General features: G+C 44.0%; 3 pseudogenes; all 3 read right to left on the bottom strand.

The window, feature by feature from the left end:
* Window positions 1-4,101: 4,101 nt before the first annotated feature.
* LOC130706647 (E3 ubiquitin-protein ligase makorin-1-like) lies at window positions 4,102-5,529 on the bottom strand (annotated as a pseudogene).
* Window positions 5,530-10,451: 4,922 nt separating this feature from the next.
* On the bottom strand, window positions 10,452-11,879 carry LOC130706648 (E3 ubiquitin-protein ligase makorin-1-like; annotated as a pseudogene).
* A 4,922-nt stretch (window positions 11,880-16,801) lies between these two features.
* Window positions 16,802-18,229, bottom strand: LOC130706644 (E3 ubiquitin-protein ligase makorin-1-like; annotated as a pseudogene).
* Between the last annotated feature and the right edge of the window lie 2,109 nt (window positions 18,230-20,338).

Genomic DNA, 20,338 nt, shown 5'->3' with positions numbered 1-20,338 from the left:
CTTCAGAGGTTATAGGTCCAGGAAGGGGCCTGCTGGATCATATGGTAGCTCAATATTTCCCTTTTAAAGGCACTTCCATTCAGTTCTCATTAGTGGCTCTTTCCAAGTTATGTCCCTCTTAAAGTTGAGCGTATGCATTTCTCCACAACACCTTCAGCATTTATTGTTTATAGTTTTCTTGCTGATGGTTATTCTGACTGGTTTGAGATAATACTGCTTCGTGGTTGAATTTGCATGTGTCTCATAATCCGTTGAAATTGAGCTTTAAGGCACGTGCTTTGATTTTTCAATCTGTGATTACAGCTTAGTTCTTCAAAGTGTTTTCTTAAAGTATGTGTCACATTTTGAAATGCTTTGGCCATTTACCTCCCTCTAAACATTTTGAGGGCAGGTTTCATTTACAGCCCTGCCGTACTTGTTCATATGAAGTGAGCATTAGCACAGGTTTTAAAGCTCCTTTTGCAGGTAACGGCCAGAGGACGGCAGCCTTTCTACGTTCCCCACTCTGGTAACTAGGGAAACAGCCCTCCCGGCCAGTGGTGTTCCTCGGTTATAAATTAGAGTGGAATGTGCCCGGATAAACCCACAACAGCAGATGTCTCCTTACTTTTGTTTGTTTTTTAAATTTAATTAATATTTTTTATTGGAGTAATATTCCATTGTGTACATAGACCACTTCTTCTTGGTGCATTCCTGTATTGATGGGTATTTTCGTTGCTTCCAAGTGTTGGCTATGGTAAATATTGCTGGAGTGCAGGATTGCCAGCCTGTGACTTTTTGATTCTCATTTCTCAGGGGTTACGCCCAGCACTGGGTGTGAATGATTGACTTGTAGCTCAATGTTCAAAGCACCTCCATTGTGTTTTCATTAGTGGCTCTTACCACGTCCCCCATAGAAGAGAGGGTAAGCATCTCTCCACAATCATTTCAGCATTTGTTGTTTGCAGCATTTTTGCTAATGGCCATTCTGACGGCTGTGAGCTGATCGGTTTTTGTAATTTGGGTTTGCATGTCTTTAAAAATTCCTAAAATTCATCATTTTTCCTCGCCTTTTTGTTTTCTGTTAAAAAAAATGTGAGTACAATATACCTCTTGAAATTGTCATCTTGAAAGGTTGCCCTCTTTTGAAATTTTGGTCGATTTTCGACCCCAGGAATTTTTGGAGGGCAGGTGTCATTTAAATAAATGCAAGTTTGGTGAATATTTAGTGACCTTTAGCAATGTGTTTAAAGCTGCTGTTGTGGGAAATGGCCACAAGGAGGCATCATTTCTCCGTTCCCAAATCTGGGTACTAAGGCAGCAGAGCCTTCCAGGAAGTCGTGTTCCTAGGTTTTAAATTAGAATGGAATGTGCCAGGAGAAACCCCCATAAGTTTATGTCTCATTACTTCTTGGTTTTTTTTTTACTTTTTTTAATCTGGGTAAAGATTAGAATATTGTTTGTCCTAGGTGTACAGAATCTGGTTCATTTGTACATTATATATGTCTATTCTTGTACAGATCCTCTTCCCATGTAAAATATTACAGAGTGTTCTGCAGACCTCCCTTGCTATATGGTCGGTCTTTTTGATAAATGTATATAATATGTATTTGTATACGTATAGTAACACTAATCTTAATTTATCCATTCCCCCCACCTTTCCTTTTACATGAGCATAGTTTGTTTTCTAATTCTGTGAGCGTCTTTCTCTGTGGAAATATGTTCATTTGTGTCAGTTATTAGCTAACCCCTGTAAGTGATATCATAGGATATAGGTCTTTTGCTTTCCGACTTACATCATGTTTGGTGATTATCCCCAGGTTCACCTGTGGTGCCTCAAAGAGCAGTGTTTCATTGTTTTCCATGGCTAATATTCCATTGGGTACATGAACCACTTCTTCTTTATCCATTCACCTGTTGAAGAACATTTTGGTTGCTTCACTGTCTTGGCTATTGTGAATAAGGCTGCAGTGCAGCTTTTGCAGCCTATGTCTTCTCGATTCTGGTCTTCTCAGGTGAGAGGCCCAGTGGCGTGCCTGCTGGATTAAATGGTACCTCAATTTTTACTTTTTAATGCAGCTCCTTTCGGTTCTCGTTGTCGGCTGTTACGACTTTACGTCTCACCAGCAGGTAGAGGGTACACAGTTCTCTAAAGCCCCTTCAGCATTTATTGTTTGTAGAGTTTTTGCTGATGGTCAGGCGACTGGTGTGCGTTGAAACCTTTTTGTAGATTAGATTGCATGAGTCTAATACTTCCTGAGGTTGAGCTTTTATCCATTTTCCTTTTTTTTAAAGAGAGTGAGTAAAACTTAACTCTTCATACTATCTTCTTGAAAAATTTGCCTGTTTTGAATTGTTTTCTCCATTCCTTACCTCAGCACAATTTTTGAGGGCAGGTGTCCTTTACGGCCCCGAGTCCTTCTGAACGTTAATGACCTTTAGCTGTGGGTGTAAAGCCGCTCTTGCGGGAAACGGCCACAAGGCGGCAGCATTTCTCCTTTACCAAAACTGGTTACTAATGCAACAGAGCCTTATTGGAAGTGGTGTTCTAGGTTGTAAACTAGAATGGAATGTGCCAGGAAAAAGCCCTTTAAGTTTATGTCTCTTTACTTCTTTTGTGGAGGGGGGGGGGAGGGAGGTTTAAAATTGTTTTATATGGGAAAAGTGCGTCTTACAAAAGGGCTGCTGAAAAAGACAGAGACCCCTGCAAGAATTACTTGTCTTTGCTTAACGTGAAAGTATGAGTGGTATCCAAGGAATCAAAGCAGTAGATGGACAAATCAGGGGCATCTCCAAGTTACTTTCAGGAAATAGAGCAACAAAACGCAAATTTATATTTTCTGATCAAGGAATTCTTCTAAGAATTTAACTTTAGCTTACCTCGTGGATTACCACCCCTCCGTCCCCTTTTAGTGGAAAAACATGACTTACTACTGCAAACCAATTACTCCGCTACAGGAAACACCTTAGAAAATAGTTTTCAATCACACCTGTCTAGCTGCAAAGCTCAGGGATGGAATGAGGCAAATACCCACACAAACGGACCCAACAACCCGACAACAAAACCCCTCAAATGAGGACAAAGGTTTGTCAAAAAGTGCCTGGACTAGAAAGTCTAGGAGATCATAAAACATTAAATACAACTGTGTAACTGAGACCCAGTTTGTGTTAATACATGAGATAACCAGATAGTTGAACCTCTATGGCTAAGCCCATTTCCCTATTTATATAGACAGAGCTTGCCCTGCTCTATTAACAGCTACCAATATACTGCTTTGTCCTTTAAGATCTATTTGCCACACGAGGCTGAAACCACTAAACTTGAGTTTTTCCACTAAGGCTACAGACACTGCATCTATGCAGGGATGAGAAGCTTGTTACACACTCCCACGTACCAAGTCTATCAGCCCTTGGGAGTCAACTTCCAACTCTGCATTTATTTTATTCCGCTATATCTTTATATGTGTTCTTTCACAATTTTCCTATCAGGCTAAACACAGCAAAAATCTCAACACAGTCGCACCTGGTTCTGGTTACCCAGCAGTAGTACTTGTGTGCAATTAAACAAGAGATGAAAACCACAGAACGAGTGCACAGGGTGGGGATTCCAGGGCAGGGAACAGATATAAAAACACAGATGTGCAGAATTCACCAGAAACCTCAAGCATCCGCCTAAGTCTATAGCAGAAGGCTACATGCCACAGTTCAGATCCTTCACCTAACACCCCAATTCTTGGACCCAAAAGCGGGGCCAATGCTGTTACTTTTGAACCTGGGGTCCTCAAAAATGAGTACTGGAAATCCAGAAATGCTCCCCTTGAACTGTGTGAATCTGGCTGAAAACAGATGACGCAGCAAACCTACACTCTGTCTGACCCTTAAATTCATGTTACAAGAAAACTAACTTTAAGATTCATTTTTGTAACTTTTTTAAACAGAGAAAACAACATACTCCTTGGGGAAAGGTGAGGGATTGAGAAGACAGGCCCTGGGTAAAAATTATTACGACAGCACCTGGAGTTGAGAGGCCTGCCTAGAAGAGAACCACGGGCACTGCTGCCACCAGCGGGGAGGGCTGCCGTCTGAGGCTCAGCAGACCAGTTCACACGCCCAGCAAAGCTGCTATAGATCCAAGTCATAAAAATCTTCCAGCTCATCGTGAAACAAGTCCCACTCGTCTTCAGAGTCTGTCAGGTCGTCGTCCCCACCTGCAGCCAAAAGCACAAGCAACATCTCGCCCAGCTCAAAGGTGACAACCTCTTCTTCGTCGTTGTCAAAGGGGTTGCCGTTCTCTCTTTCCTCAATGAGCTCCCAGAAGTGGTTCCTTCGTTGGGCCCGGTATGTGCTTGATGTTCCCACTGTCTGTCTCTGTGGCTCCTCTCTACGGCATCAGGGTACGCATGCTTGTAAACGCAGTTCCCTCCAAATGGGCAGCTCCTACGTCCTTCGTCAAAATACCTGCACGCCTTGTTGCTCATTGCCTCCTTGTATTTCTGAATGAGTTTCTGCTTCTCTTCTTTCTCCTCCACCCAGTACTCACTTGGAATGACAATGTTAGATGTGATCCGGCATTCTGGGCAGTACTTTATGATCTTGCTCTCAGATTGCTTAGCACTCCTCCACTTGCGAATACACTTGAGACAGTAGGTGTGGTTGCAGTTGGAGAGGATTCCGAAGTGGCGCTCGCGGGGGTTGGCTTTCTCATAGACCACCTCCGTGCAGATCCCACACACCATGTCCTTGCTGTGCTGCACAGCAAACGAGAGCTCCATGTCCTTCTCATGGGCCTCGATGCAAGATTTTATATGTTGTGATCTTTGGGCAGCATCCACTGGATGGAAGACCTACAGCCCACACATATCACACGCGTCTCCATGGAGATACACACAGTTCTCCCCATATCGGCACTCTCCCACTGCAGCATAGGGGCAGATCTGCTTCTTTGTTTCCACTGCAATTTGCTCCTTCTCTGATTCTTCCTTGGTCACTGAGCCCTGCAGGGGTGCTTCAGTGGAGGAAGGGGCAGTACGGCCACAGTAGGGCTGCCCAGGAACAAACTCAATGGCGTTCACCCAGTCTTCTGAACCCGCTCCTACAGTTGAAAAGTTTGAATTTCTTGACTCAGCTTCGCCCATATGCATTTCACCCATCTGTCCAACTACTGATGAGAGACTTGAGGAAGCAGCAAGGGGTGACTTTGCAGTTAGAGCTGTAGCAGTTGCAATGGCTTGCTGTGTTCATATTTGCAGCGGTCTCCGTAAATACAGTACCCTCGCTGAACATACTTGTACACTACACCATATGGACTGTCAGAGAGGTCACGTGAGTATCGACAGTTATCTCCTTCCTTACAAACCCCATGCATGAAATACCTGCAGGTGACCTGTTTGGTCCAGCCGCCGCCGCTGCCGTCGCTGCCAAATCCCATGCCCCCAGGGACGGGGAGGTGACTGTGGGGATAGGGGTGGGGGAGGCCGCTGCCACCGCCGCCCCTGCCGCTCCTGCTCCTGATGTTGTGGCTGTTGTTCCCGGAGCTGCAGCCTCCGCCATTACTGTTTATCCCACACAGCAGTGGCGCCGGAACTTCCGGGATCACATAATTCCGGTCCGGCTGAGGGGGGAGAAGGTGGCGAGGCGAGGGGTGGGATGGGGAAGGACACTGAGGCGCCCGCTCACTCCCCTCTGCCCCGCGTCGCGTCTCTGAGCGCTCTCGCCGCTCGAACTGCGGGCCGGAGCCCGAGCACCCCCTTCTCATTACTTCTTGTTCGTATTTTTAAGTAAATTTTTATTTGTTATCACAGCAGATTTGATTACAATATTTTGTTTGCTCTAGGTGTGCAAGATGTGGTTCTTTCACACATATACATATATCTATTCTTCTTCGTATCCTTTTCCCATGTAGGTTATGACACAATGTTGAGTAGTCTTCTCTTGGTATTCTATAGGTCTTTGGTGATTCTGTGTTTCACATGTGTTTGTATATCTCTGTTAACCCCAATATCGTAATGTATCCAATCCTCACACCTTTCCATTTGGTGAACCATAAGTTTGCTTAATGAATCTGTGATTGCCTTTCTCTGTGGAAATATCTTCATTGGTATCAATTTTTTGGTAACACCTACAAGCGATAGGATAGGATATGTGTCTTTCGCTTTCTCACTTACTACAAGTTGCGTGATTACTTCTAGACTCATCTATGGTGCTGCAAATGGCATTGTTTCATTTTTTCGCTAGCTAATATTCCATCTCTACATGTAGCAGTTCTTCTTTGTCCCCCCATCTGTTGGTGGACTTTTTGGTTACTTCCATATCTTGGCTATTGTAATACTGTGCAGTGCAGTTTTGCCTGCCTGTGTCTTTCCAGTTCTGTCTTCAGAGGTTATAGGTCCAGGAAGGGGCCTGCTGGATCATATGGTAGCTCAATATTTCCCTTTTAAAGGCACTTCCATTCAGTTCTCATTAGTGGCTCTTTCCAAGTTATGTCCCTCTTAAAGTTGAGCGTATGCATTTCTCCACAACACCTTCAGCATTTATTGTTTATAGTTTTCTTGCTGATGGTTATTCTGACTGGTTTGAGATAATACTGCTTCGTGGTTGAATTTGCATGTGTCTCATAATCCGTTGAAATTGAGCTTTAAGGCACGTGCTTTGATTTTTCAATCTGTGATTACAGCTTAGTTCTTCAAAGTGTTTTCTTAAAGTATGTGTCACATTTTGAAATGCTTTGGCCATTTACCTCCCTCTAAACATTTTGAGGGCAGGTTTCATTTACAGCCCTGCCGTACTTGTTCATATGAAGTGAGCATTAGCACAGGTTTTAAAGCTCCTTTTGCAGGTAACGGCCAGAGGACGGCAGCCTTTCTACGTTCCCCACTCTGGTAACTAGGGAAACAGCCCTCCCGGCCAGTGGTGTTCCTCGGTTATAAATTAGAGTGGAATGTGCCCGGATAAACCCACAACAGCAGATGTCTCCTTACTTTTGTTTGTTTTTTAAATTTAATTAATATTTTTTATTGGAGTAATATTCCATTGTGTACATAGACCACTTCTTCTTGGTGCATTCCTGTATTGATGGGTATTTTCGTTGCTTCCAAGTGTTGGCTATGGTAAATATTGCTGGAGTGCAGGATTGCCAGCCTGTGACTTTTTGATTCTCATTTCTCAGGGGTTACGCCCAGCACTGGGTGTGAATGATTGACTTGTAGCTCAATGTTCAAAGCACCTCCATTGTGTTTTCATTAGTGGCTCTTACCACGTCCCCCATAGAAGAGAGGGTAAGCATCTCTCCACAATCATTTCAGCATTTGTTGTTTGCAGCATTTTTGCTAATGGCCATTCTGACGGCTGTGAGCTGATCGGTTTTTGTAATTTGGGTTTGCATGTCTTTAAAAATTCCTAAAATTCATCATTTTTCCTCGCCTTTTTGTTTTCTGTTAAAAAAAATGTGAGTACAATATACCTCTTGAAATTGTCATCTTGAAAGGTTGCCCTCTTTTGAAATTTTGGTCGATTTTCGACCCCAGGAATTTTTGGAGGGCAGGTGTCATTTAAATAAATGCAAGTTTGGTGAATATTTAGTGACCTTTAGCAATGTGTTTAAAGCTGCTGTTGTGGGAAATGGCCACAAGGAGGCATCATTTCTCCGTTCCCAAATCTGGGTACTAAGGCAGCAGAGCCTTCCAGGAAGTCGTGTTCCTAGGTTTTAAATTAGAATGGAATGTGCCAGGAGAAACCCCCATAAGTTTATGTCTCATTACTTCTTGGTTTTTTTTTTACTTTTTTTAATCTGGGTAAAGATTAGAATATTGTTTGTCCTAGGTGTACAGAATCTGGTTCATTTGTACATTATATATGTCTATTCTTGTACAGATCCTCTTCCCATGTAAAATATTACAGAGTGTTCTGCAGACCTCCCTTGCTATATGGTCGGTCTTTTTGATAAATGTATATAATATGTATTTGTATACGTATAGTAACACTAATCTTAATTTATCCATTCCCCCCACCTTTCCTTTTACATGAGCATAGTTTGTTTTCTAATTCTGTGAGCGTCTTTCTCTGTGGAAATATGTTCATTTGTGTCAGTTATTAGCTAACCCCTGTAAGTGATATCATAGGATATAGGTCTTTTGCTTTCCGACTTACATCATGTTTGGTGATTATCCCCAGGTTCACCTGTGGTGCCTCAAAGAGCAGTGTTTCATTGTTTTCCATGGCTAATATTCCATTGGGTACACGAACCACTTCTTCTTTATCCATTCACCTGTTGAAGAACATTTTGGTTGCTTCACTGTCTTGGCTATTGTGAATAAGGCTGCAGTGCAGCTTTTGCAGCCTATGTCTTCTCGATTCTGGTCTTCTCAGGTGAGAGGCCCAGTGGCGTGCCTGCTGGATTAAATGGTACCTCAATTTTTACTTTTTAATGCAGCTCCTTTCGGTTCTCGTTGTCGGCTGTTACGACTTTACGTCTCACCAGCAGGTAGAGGGTACACAGTTCTCTAAAGCCCCTTCAGCATTTATTGTTTGTAGAGTTTTTGCTGATGGTCAGGCGACTGGTGTGCGTTGAAACCTTTTTGTAGATTAGATTGCATGAGTCTAATACTTCCTGAGGTTGAGCTTTTATCCATTTTCCTTTTTTTTAAAGAGAGTGAGTAAAACTTAACTCTTCATACTATCTTCTTGAAAAATTTGCCTGTTTTGAATTGTTTTCTCCATTCCTTACCTCAGCACAATTTTTGAGGGCAGGTGTCCTTTACGGCCCCGAGTCCTTCTGAACGTTAATGACCTTTAGCTGTGGGTGTAAAGCCGCTCTTGCGGGAAACGGCCACAAGGCGGCAGCATTTCTCCTTTACCAAAACTGGTTACTAATGCAACAGAGCCTTATTGGAAGTGGTGTTCTAGGTTGTAAACTAGAATGGAATGTGCCAGGAAAAAGCCCTTTAAGTTTATGTCTCTTTACTTCTTTTGTGGAGGGGGGGGGGGAGGGAGGTTTAAAATTGTTTTATATGGGAAAAGTGCGTCTTACAAAAGGGCTGCTGAAAAAGACAGAGACCCCTGCAAGAATTACTTGTCTTTGCTTAACGTGAAAGTATGAGTGGTATCCAAGGAATCAAAGCAGTAGATGGACAAATCAGGGGCATCTCCAAGTTACTTTCAGGAAATAGAGCAACAAAACGCAAATTTATATTTTCTGATCAAGGAATTCTTCTAAGAATTTAACTTTAGCTTACCTCGTGGATTACCACCCCTCCGTCCCCTTTTAGTGGAAAAACATGACTTACTACTGCAAACCAATTACTCCGCTACAGGAAACACCTTAGAAAATAGTTTTCAATCACACCTGTCTAGCTGCAAAGCTCAGGGATGGAATGAGGCAAATACCCACACAAACGGACCCAACAACCCGACAACAAAACCCCTCAAATGAGGACAAAGGTTTGTCAAAAAGTGCCTGGACTAGAAAGTCTAGGAGATCATAAAACATTAAATACAACTGTGTAACTGAGACCCAGTTTGTGTTAATACATGAGATAACCAGATAGTTGAACCTCTATGGCTAAGCCCATTTCCCTATTTATATAGACAGAGCTTGCCCTGCTCTATTAACAGCTACCAATATACTGCTTTGTCCTTTAAGATCTATTTGCCACACGAGGCTGAAACCACTAAACTTGAGTTTTTCCACTAAGGCTACAGACACTGCATCTATGCAGGGATGAGAAGCTTGTTACACACTCCCACGTACCAAGTCTATCAGCCCTTGGGAGTCAACTTCCAACTCTGCATTTATTTTATTCCGCTATATCTTTATATGTGTTCTTTCACAATTTTCCTATCAGGCTAAACACAGCAAAAATCTCAACACAGTCGCACCTGGTTCTGGTTACCCAGCAGTAGTACTTGTGTGCAATTAAACAAGAGATGAAAACCACAGAACGAGTGCACAGGGTGGGGATTCCAGGGCAGGGAACAGATATAAAAACACAGATGTGCAGAATTCACCAGAAACCTCAAGCATCCGCCTAAGTCTATAGCAGAAGGCTACATGCCACAGTTCAGATCCTTCACCTAACACCCCAATTCTTGGACCCAAAAGCGGGGCCAATGCTGTTATTTTTGAACCTGGGGTCCTCAAAAATGAGTACTGGAAATCCAGAAATGCTCCCCTTGAACTGTGTGAATCTGGCTGAAAACAGATGACGCAGCAAACCTACACTCTGTCTGACCCTTAAATTCATGTTACAAGAAAACTAACTTTAAGATTCATTTTTGTAACTTTTTTAAACAGAGAAAACAACATACTCCTTGGGGAAAGGTGAGGGATTGAGAAGACAGGCCCTGGGTAAAAATTATTACGACAGCACCTGGAGTTGAGAGGCCTGCCTAGAAGAGAACCACGGGCACTGCTGCCACCAGCGGGGAGGGCTGCCGTCTGAGGCTCAGCAGACCAGTTCACACGCCCAGCAAAGCTGCTATAGATCCAAGTCATAAAAATCTTCCAGCTCATCGTGAAACAAGTCCCACTCGTCTTCAGAGTCTGTCAGGTCGTCGTCCCCACCTGCAGCCAAAAGCACAAGCAACATCTCGCCCAGCTCAAAGGTGACAACCTCTTCTTCGTCGTTGTCAAAGGGGTTGCCGTTCTCTCTTTCCTCAATGAGCTCCCAGAAGTGGTTCCTTCGTTGGGCCCGGTATGTGCTTGATGTTCCCACTGTCTGTCTCTGTGGCTCCTCTCTACGGCATCAGGGTACGCATGCTTGTAAACGCAGTTCCCTCCAAATGGGCAGCTCCTACGTCCTTCGTCAAAATACCTGCACGCCTTGTTGCTCATTGCCTCCTTGTATTTCTGAATGAGTTTCTGCTTCTCTTCTTTCTCCTCCACCCAGTACTCACTTGGAATGACAATGTTAGATGTGATCCGGCATTCTGGGCAGTACTTTATGATCTTGCTCTCAGATTGCTTAGCACTCCTCCACTTGCGAATACACTTGAGACAGTAGGTGTGGTTGCAGTTGGAGAGGATTCCGAAGTGGCGCTCGCGGGGGTTGGCTTTCTCATAGACCACCTCCGTGCAGATCCCACACACCATGTCCTTGCTGTGCTGCACAGCAAACGAGAGCTCCATGTCCTTCTCATGGGCCTCGATGCAAGATTTTATATGTTGTGATCTTTGGGCAGCATCCACTGGATGGAAGACCTACAGCCCACACATATCACACGCGTCTCCATGGAGATACACACAGTTCTCCCCATATCGGCACTCTCCCACTGCAGCATAGGGGCAGATCTGCTTCTTTGTTTCCACTGCAATTTGCTCCTTCTCTGATTCTTCCTTGGTCACTGAGCCCTGCAGGGGTGCTTCAGTGGAGGAAGGGGCAGTACGGCCACAGTAGGGCTGCCCAGGAACAAACTCAATGGCGTTCACCCAGTCTTCTGAACCCGCTCCTACAGTTGAAAAGTTTGAATTTCTTGACTCAGCTTCGCCCATATGCATTTCACCCATCTGTCCAACTACTGATGAGAGACTTGAGGAAGCAGCAAGGGGTGACTTTGCAGTTAGAGCTGTAGCAGTTGCAATGGCTTGCTGTGTTCATATTTGCAGCGGTCTCCGTAAATACAGTACCCTCGCTGAACATACTTGTACACTACACCATATGGACTGTCAGAGAGGTCACGTGAGTATCGACAGTTATCTCCTTCCTTACAAACCCCATGCATGAAATACCTGCAGGTGACCTGTTTGGTCCAGCCGCCGCCGCTGCCGTCGCTGCCAAATCCCATGCCCCCAGGGACGGGGAGGTGACTGTGGGGATAGGGGTGGGGGAGGCCGCTGCCACCGCCGCCCCTGCCGCTCCTGCTCCTGATGTTGTGGCTGTTGTTCCCGGAGCTGCAGCCTCCGCCATTACTGTTTATCCCACACAGCAGTGGCGCCGGAACTTCCGGGATCACATAATTCCGGTCCGGCTGAGGGGGGAGAAGGTGGCGAGGCGAGGGGTGGGATGGGGAAGGACACTGAGGCGCCCGCTCACTCCCCTCTGCCCCGCGTCGCGTCTCTGAGCGCTCTCGCCGCTCGAACTGCGGGCCGGAGCCCGAGCACCCCCTTCTCATTACTTCTTGTTCGTATTTTTAAGTAAATTTTTATTTGTTATCACAGCAGATTTGATTACAATATTTTGTTTGCTCTAGGTGTGCAAGATGTGGTTCTTTCACACATATACATATATCTATTCTTCTTCGTATCCTTTTCCCATGTAGGTTATGACACAATGTTGAGTAGTCTTCTCTTGGTATTCTATAGGTCTTTGGTGATTCTGTGTTTCACATGTGTTTGTATATCTCTGTTAACCCCAATATCGTAATGTATCCAATCCTCACACCTTTCCATTTGGTGAACCATAAGTTTGCTTAATGAATCTGTGATTGCCTTTCTCTGTGGAAATATCTTCATTGGTATCAATTTTTTGGTAACACCTACAAGCGATAGGATAGGATATGTGTCTTTCGCTTTCTCACTTACTACAAGTTGCGTGATTACTTCTAGACTCATCTATGGTGCTGCAAATGGCATTGTTTCATTTTTTCGCTAGCTAATATTCCATCTCTACATGTAGCAGTTCTTCTTTGTCCCCCCATCTGTTGGTGGACTTTTTGGTTACTTCGATATCTTGGCTATTGTAATACTGTGCAGTGCAGTTTTGCCTGCCTGTGTCTTTCCAGTTCTGTCTTCAGAGGTTATAGGTCCAGGAAGGGGCCTGCTGGATCATATGGTAGCTCAATATTTCCCTTTTAAAGGCACTTCCATTCAGTTCTCATTAGTGGCTCTTTCCAAGTTATGTCCCTCTTAAAGTTGAGCGTATGCATTTCTCCACAACACCTTCAGCATTTATTGTTTATAGTTTTCTTGCTGATGGTTATTCTGACTGGTTTGAGATAATACTGCTTCGTGGTTGAATTTGCATGTGTCTCATAATCCGTTGAAATTGAGCTTTAAGGCACGTGCTTTGATTTTTCAATCTGTGATTACAGCTTAGTTCTTCAAAGTGTTTTCTTAAAGTATGTGTCACATTTTGAAATGCTTTGGCCATTTACCTCCCTCTAAACATTTTGAGGGCAGGTTTCATTTACAGCCCTGCCGTACTTGTTCATATGAAGTGAGCATTAGCACAGGTTTTAAAGCTCCTTTTGCAGGTAACGGCCAGAGGACGGCAGCCTTTCTACGTTCCCCACTCTGGTAACTAGGGAAACAGCCCTCCCGGCCAGTGGTGTTCCTCGGTTATAAATTAGAGTGGAATGTGCCCGGATAAACCCACAACAGCAGATGTCTCCTTACTTTTGTTTGTTTTTTAAATTTAATTAATATTTTTTATTGGAGTAATATTCCATTGTGTACATAGACCACTTCTTCTTGGTGCATTCCTGTATTGATGGGTATTTTCGTTGCTTCCAAGTGTTGGCTATGGTAAATATTGCTGGAGTGCAGGATTGCCAGCCTGTGACTTTTTGATTCTCATTTCTCAGGGGTTACGCCCAGCACTGGGTGTGAATGATTGACTTGTAGCTCAATGTTCAAAGCACCTCCATTGTGTTTTCATTAGTGGCTCTTACCACGTCCCCCATAGAAGAGAGGGTAAGCATCTCTCCACAATCATTTCAGCATTTGTTGTTTGCAGCATTTTTGCTAATGGCCATTCTGACGGCTGTGAGCTGATCGGTTTTTGTAATTTGGGTTTGCATGTCTTTAAAAATTCCTAAAATTCATCATTTTTCCTCGCCTTTTTGTTTTCTGTTAAAAAAAATGTGAGTACAATATACCTCTTGAAATTGTCATCTTGAAAGGTTGCCCTCTTTTGAAATTTTGGTCGATTTTCGACCCCAGGAATTTTTGGAGGGCAGGTGTCATTTAAATAAATGCAAGTTTGGTGAATATTTAGTGACCTTTAGCAATGTGTTTAAAGCTGCTGTTGTGGGAAATGGCCACAAGGAGGCATCATTTCTCCGTTCCCAAATCTGGGTACTAAGGCAGCAGAGCCTTCCAGGAAGTCGTGTTCCTAGGTTTTAAATTAGAATGGAATGTGCCAGGAGAAACCCCCATAAGTTTATGTCTCATTACTTCTTGGTTTTTTTTTTACTTTTTTTAATCTGGGTAAAGATTAGAATATTGTTTGTCCTAGGTGTACAGAATCTGGTTCATTTGTACATTATATATGTCTATTCTTGTACAGATCCTCTTCCCATGTAAAATATTACAGAGTGTTCTGCAGACCTCCCTTGCTATATGGTCGGTCTTTTTGATAAATGTATATAATATGTATTTGTATACGTATAGTAACACTAATCTTAATTTATCCATTCCCCCCACCTTTCCTTTTACATGAGCATAGTTTGTTTTCTAATTCTGTGAGCGTCTTTCTCTGTGGAAATATGTTCATTTGTGTCAGTTATTAGCTAACCCCTGTAAGTGATATCATAGGATATAGGTCTTTTGCTTTCCGACTTACATCATGTTTGGTGATTATCCCCAGGTTCACCTGTGGTGCCTCAAAGAGCAGTGTTTCATTGTTTTCCATGGCTAATATTCCATTGGGTACATGAACCACTTCTTCTTTATCCATTCACCTGTTGAAGAACATTTTGGTTGCTTCACTGTCTTGGCTATTGTGAATAAGGCTGCAGTGCAGCTTTTGCAGCCTATGTCTTCTCGATTCTGGTCTTCTCAGGTGAGAGGCCCAGTGGCGTGCCTGCTGGATTAAATGGTACCTCAATTTTTACTTTTTAATGCAGCTCCTTTCGGTTCTCGTTGTCGGCTGTTACGACTTTACGTCTCACCAGCAGGTAGAGGGTACACAGTTCTCTAAAGCCCCTTCAGCATTTATTGTTTGTAGAGTTTTTGCTGATGGTCAGGCGACTGGTGTGCGTTGAAACCTTTTTGTAGATTAGATTGCATGAGTCTAATACTTCCTGAGGTTGAGCTTTTATCCATTTTCCTTTTTTTTAAAGAGAGTGAGTAAAACTTAACTCTTCATACTATCTTCTTGAAAAATTTGCCTGTTTTGAATTGTTTTCTCCATTCCTTACCTCAGCACAATTTTTGAGGGCAGGTGTCCTTTACGGCCCCGAGTCCTTCTGAACGTTAATGACCTTTAGCTGTGGGTGTAAAGCCGCTCTTGCGGGAAACGGCCACAAGGCGGCAGCATTTCTCCTTTACCAAAACTGGTTACTAATGCAACAGAGCCTTATTGGAAGTGGTGTTCTAGGTTGTAAACTAGAATGGAATGTGCCAGGAAAAAGCCCTTTAAGTTTATGTCTCTTTACTTCTTTTGTGGAGGGGGGGGGGGAGGGAGGTTTAAAATTGTTTTATATGGGAAAAGTGCGTCTTACAAAAGGGCTGCTGAAAAAGACAGAGACCCCTGCAAGAATTACTTGTCTTTGCTTAACGTGAAAGTATGAGTGGTATCCAAGGAATCAAAGCAGTAGATGGACAAATCAGGGGCATCTCCAAGTTACTTTCAGGAAATAGAGCAACAAAACGCAAATTTATATTTTCTGATCAAGGAATTCTTCTAAGAATTTAACTTTAGCTTACCTCGTGGATTACCACCCCTCCGTCCCCTTTTAGTGGAAAAACATGACTTACTACTGCAAACCAATTACTCCGCTACAGGAAACACCTTAGAAAATAGTTTTCAATCACACCTGTCTAGCTGCAAAGCTCAGGGATGGAATGAGGCAAATACCCACACAAACGGACCCAACAACCCGACAACAAAACCCCTCAAATGAGGACAAAGGTTTGTCAAAAAGTGCCTGGACTAGAAAGTCTAGGAGATCATAAAACATTAAATACAACTGTGTAACTGAGACCCAGTTTGTGTTAATACATGAGATAACCAGATAGTTGAACCTCTATGGCTAAGCCCATTTCCCTATTTATATAGACAGAGCTTGCCCTGCTCTATTAACAGCTACCAATATACTGCTTTGTCCTTTAAGATCTATTTGCCACACGAGGCTGAAACCACTAAACTTGAGTTTTTCCACTAAGGCTACAGACACTGCATCTATGCAGGGATGAGAAGCTTGTTACACACTCCCACGTACCAAGTCTATCAGCCCTTGGGAGTCAACTTCCAACTCTGCATTTATTTTATTCCGCTATATCTTTATATGTGTTCTTTCACAATTTTCCTATCAGGCTAAACACAGCAAAAATCTCAACACAGTCGCACCTGGTTCTGGTTACCCAGCAGTAGTACTTGTGTGCAATTAAACAAGAGATGAAAACCACAGAACGAGTGCACAGGGTGGGGATTCCAGGGCAGGGAACAGATATAAAAACACAGATGTGCAGAATTCACCAGAAACCTCAAGCATCCGCCTAAGTCTATAGCAGAAGGCTACATGCCACAGTTCAGATCCTTCACCTAACACCCCAATTCTTGGACCCAAAAGCGGGGCCAATGCTGTTACTTTTGAACCTGGGGTCCTCAAAAATGAGTACTGGAAATCCAGAAATGCTCCCCTTGAACTGTGTGAATCTGGCTGAAAACAGATGACGCAGCAAACCTACACTCTGTCTGACCCTTAAATTCATGTTACAAGAAAACTAACTTTAAGATTCATTTTTGTAACTTTTTTAAACAGAGAAAACAACATACTCCTTGGGGAAAGGTGAGGGATTGAGAAGACAGGCCCTGGGTAAAAATTATTACGACAGCACCTGGAGTTGAGAGGCCTGCCTAGAAGAGAACCACGGGCACTGCTGCCACCAGCGGGGAGGGCTGCCGTCTGAGGCTCAGCAGACCAGTTCACACGCCCAGCAAAGCTGCTATAGATCCAAGTCATAAAAATCTTCCAGCTCATCGTGAAACAAGTCCCACTCGTCTTCAGAGTCTGTCAGGTCGTCGTCCCCACCTGCAGCCAAAAGCACAAGCAACATCTCGCCCAGCTCAAAGGTGACAACCTCTTCTTCGTCGTTGTCAAAGGGGTTGCCGTTCTCTCTTTCCTCAATGAGCTCCCAGAAGTGGTTCCTTCGTTGGGCCCGGTATGTGCTTGATGTTCCCACTGTCTGTCTCTGTGGCTCCTCTCTACGGCATCAGGGTACGCATGCTTGTAAACGCAGTTCCCTCCAAATGGGCAGCTCCTACGTCCTTCGTCAAAATACCTGCACGCCTTGTTGCTCATTGCCTCCTTGTATTTCTGAATGAGTTTCTGCTTCTCTTCTTTCTCCTCCACCCAGTACTCACTTGGAATGACAATGTTAGATGTGATCCGGCATTCTGGGCAGTACTTTATGATCTTGCTCTCAGATTGCTTAGCACTCCTCCACTTGCGAATACACTTGAGACAGTAGGTGTGGTTGCAGTTGGAGAGGATTCCGAAGCGGCGCTCGCGGGGGTTGGCTTTCTCATAGACCACCTCCGTGCAGATCCCACACACCATGTCCTTGCTGTGCTGCACAGCAAACGAGAGCTCCATGTCCTTCTCATGGGCCTCGATGCAAGATTTTATATGTTGTGATCTTTGGGCAGCATCCACTGGATGGAAGACCTACAGCCCACACATATCACACGCGTCTCCATGGAGATACACACAGTTCTCCCCATATCGGCACTCTCCCACTGCAGCATAGGGGCAGATCTGCTTCTTTGTTTCCACTGCAATTTGCTCCTTCTCTGATTCTTCCTTGGTCACTGAGCCCTGCAGGGGTGCTTCAGTGGAGGAAGGGGCAGTACGGCCACAGTAGGGCTGCCCAGGAACAAACTCAATGGCGTTCACCCAGTCTTCTGAACCCGCTCCTACAGTTGAAAAGTTTGAATTTCTTGACTCAGCTTCGCCCATATGCATTTCACCCATCTGTCCAACTACTGATGAGAGACTTGAGGAAGCAGCAAGGGGTGACTTTGCAGTTAGAGCTGTAGCAGTTGCAATGGCTTGCTGTGTTCATATTTGCAGCGGTCTCCGTAAATACAGTACCCTCGCTGAACATACTTGTACACTACACCATATGGACTGTCAGAGAGGTCACGTGAGTATCGACAGTTATCTCCTTCCTTACAAACCCCATGCATGAAATACCTGCAGGTGACCTGTTTGGTCCAGCCGCCGCCGCTGCCGTCGCTGCCAAATCCCATGCCCCCAGGGACGGGGAGGTGACTGTGGGGATAGGGGTGGGGGAGGCCGCTGCCACCGCCGCCCCTGCCGCTCCTGCTCCTGATGTTGTGGCTGTTGTTCCCGGAGCTGCAGCCTCCGCCATTACTGTTTATCCCACACAGCAGTGGCGCCGGAACTTCCGGGATCACATAATTCCGGTCCGGCTGAGGGGGGAGAAGGTGGCGAGGCGAGGGGTGGGATGGGGAAGGACACTGAGGCGCCCGCTCACTCCCCTCTGCCCCGCGTCGCGTCTCTGAGCGCTCTCGCCGCTCGAACTGCGGGCCGGAGCCCGAGCACCCCCTTCTCATTACTTCTTGTTCGTATTTTTAAGTAAATTTTTATTTGTTATCACAGCAGATTTGATTACAATATTTTGTTTGCTCTAGGTGTGCAAGATGTGGTTCTTTCACACATATACATATATCTATTCTTCTTCGTATCCTTTTCCCATGTAGGTTATGACACAATGTTGAGTAGTCTTCTCTTGGTATTCTATAGGTCTTTGGTGATTCTGTGTTTCACATGTGTTTGTATATCTCTGTTAACCCCAATATCGTAATGTATCCAATCCTCACACCTTTCCATTTGGTGAACCATAAGTTTGCTTAATGAATCTGTGATTGCCTTTCTCTGTGGAAATATCTTCATTGGTATCAATTTTTTGGTAACACCTACAAGCGATAGGATAGGATATGTGTCTTTCGCTTTCTCACTTACTACAAGTTGCGTGATTACTTCTAGACTCATCTATGGTGCTGCAAATGGCATTGTTTCATTTTTTCGCTAGCTAATATTCCATCTCTACATGTAGCAGTTCTTCTTTGTCCCCCCATCTGTTGGTGGACTTTTTGGTTACTTCCATATCTTGGCTATTGTAATACTGTGCAGTGCAGTTTTGCCTGCCTGTGTCTTTCCAGTTCTGTCTTCAGAGGTTATAGGTCCAGGAAGGGGCCTGCTGGATCATATGGTAGCTCAATATTTCCCTTTTAAAGGCACTTCCATTCAGTTCTCATTAGTGGCTCTTTCCAAGTTATGTCCCTCTTAAAGTTGAGCGTATGCATTTCTCCACAACACCTTCAGCATTTATTGTTTATAGTTTTCTTGCTGATGGTTATTCTGACTGGTTTGAGATAATACTGCTTCGTGGTTGAATTTGCATGTGTCTCATAATCCGTTGAAATTGAGCTTTAAGGCACGTGCTTTGATTTTTCAATCTGTGATTACAGCTTAGTTCTTCAAAGTGTTTTCTTAAAGTATGTGTCACATTTTGAAATGCTTTGGCCATTTACCTCCCTCTAAACATTTTGAGGGCAGGTTTCATTTACAGCCCTGCCGTACTTGTTCATATGAAGTGAGCATTAGCACAGGTTTTAAAGCTGCTTTTGCAGGTAACGGCCAGAGGACGGCAGCCTTTCTACGTTCCCCACTCTGGTAACTAGGGAAACAGCCCTCCCGGCCAGTGGTGTTCCTCGGTTATAAATTAGAGTGGAATGTGCCCGGATAAACCCACAACAGCAGATGTCTCCTTACTTTTGTTTGTTTTTTAAATTTAATTAATATTTTTTATTGGAGTAATATTCCATTGTGTACATAGACCACTTCTTCTTGGTGCATTCCTGTATTGATGGGTATTTTCGTTGCTTCCAAGTGTTGGCTATGGTAAATATTGCTGGAGTGCAGGATTGCCAGCCTGTGACTTTTTGATTCTCATTTCTCAGGGGTTACGCCCAGCACTGGGTGTGAATGATTGACTTGTAGCTCAATGTTCAAAGCACCTCCATTGTGTTTTCATTAGTGGCTCTTACCACGTCCCCCATAGAAGAGAGGGTAAGCATCTCTCCACAATCATTTCAGCATTTGTTGTTTGCAGCATTTTTGCTAATGGCCATTCTGACGGCTGTGAGCTGATCGGTTTTTGTAATTTGGGTTTGCATGTCTTTAAAAATTCCTAAAATTCATCATTTTTCCTCGCCTTTTTGTTTTCTGTTAAAAAAAATGTGAGTACAATATACCTCTTGAAATTGTCATCTTGAAAGGTTGCCCTCTTTTGAAATTTTGGTCGATTTTCGACCCCAGGAATTTTTGGAGGGCAGGTGTCATTTAAATAAATGCAAGTTTGGTGAATATTTAGTGACCTTTAGCAATGTGTTTAAAGCTGCTGTTGTGGGAAATGGCCACAAGGAGGCATCATTTCTCCGTTCCCAAATCTGGG

The sequence above is a fragment of the Balaenoptera acutorostrata genome, unplaced genomic scaffold, assembly GCF_949987535.1.
Source record: "Balaenoptera acutorostrata unplaced genomic scaffold, mBalAcu1.1 scaffold_818, whole genome shotgun sequence".
Lineage (NCBI taxonomy): Eukaryota > Metazoa > Chordata > Mammalia > Artiodactyla > Balaenopteridae > Balaenoptera > Balaenoptera acutorostrata.
Note: the sequence above shows the minus strand (reverse complement) of the source record. Positions and strands in the feature narration are given on the sequence as shown.